The following is a 316-nucleotide window of genomic DNA, read 5'->3' on the forward strand; positions in this document are numbered from 1 at the left end:
TCATGTGATGGGTGATGTCATGTGATGGGTGGTCATGTAATGGGTGGTGTCATGTGATGGGTGGTCATGTGATGAGTGATGTCATGTGACAGTGATGTCATGTGATGGGTGATGTCATGTGATGGGCGGTGTCATGTGACAGGTGATCACGTGATAGGTGATGTCATGTGACAGGTGATGTCATGTGACGGGTGATGTCATGTGACAGTTGGTCATGTGATTAGTGATGTCATGTGATGGGTGATCATTTGATGGGTGATGTCATGTGATGGGCAATGTCATGTGATGGGTGATGTCATGTGATGGGCGATGTCAT

This window comes from Piliocolobus tephrosceles, chromosome 16, assembly GCF_002776525.5.
Source record: "Piliocolobus tephrosceles isolate RC106 chromosome 16, ASM277652v3, whole genome shotgun sequence".
NCBI classification, from domain to species: domain Eukaryota; kingdom Metazoa; phylum Chordata; class Mammalia; order Primates; family Cercopithecidae; genus Piliocolobus; species Piliocolobus tephrosceles.